The sequence below is a fragment of the Charadrius vociferus genome, unplaced genomic scaffold, assembly GCF_000708025.1.
Source record: "Charadrius vociferus isolate BGI_N301 unplaced genomic scaffold, ASM70802v2 scaffold2434, whole genome shotgun sequence".
NCBI lineage: Eukaryota > Metazoa > Chordata > Aves > Charadriiformes > Charadriidae > Charadrius > Charadrius vociferus.
This window is the reverse complement of record NW_009648028.1, coordinates 72189-72427: the sequence shown is the minus strand read 5'-3', so window position 1 is coordinate 72427 and position 239 is coordinate 72189.

Below are 239 nucleotides of genomic sequence, written 5' to 3'. Positions count from 1 at the left end.
AGCAACAATCGCAATGACTGAGAAACGCACCGATTTAATGGCACCTGCAAAGCGTGGAGGGGCTGGTGGGGGTGTGTGTGCGTGAGGATGGCGCGTTGCAACCCGCCCCCCTCTGCCCCCTCCTCTGCAGCTCTGCGGGAAGGTGCTGGGCATGGAGGGGGACGGCAGCCTGGACCCCCCGACCCACCCCGAGGGGGGGGGCAGCAGCCTGGGCACCAGCAAGGTGAGGGGCGGCGGGG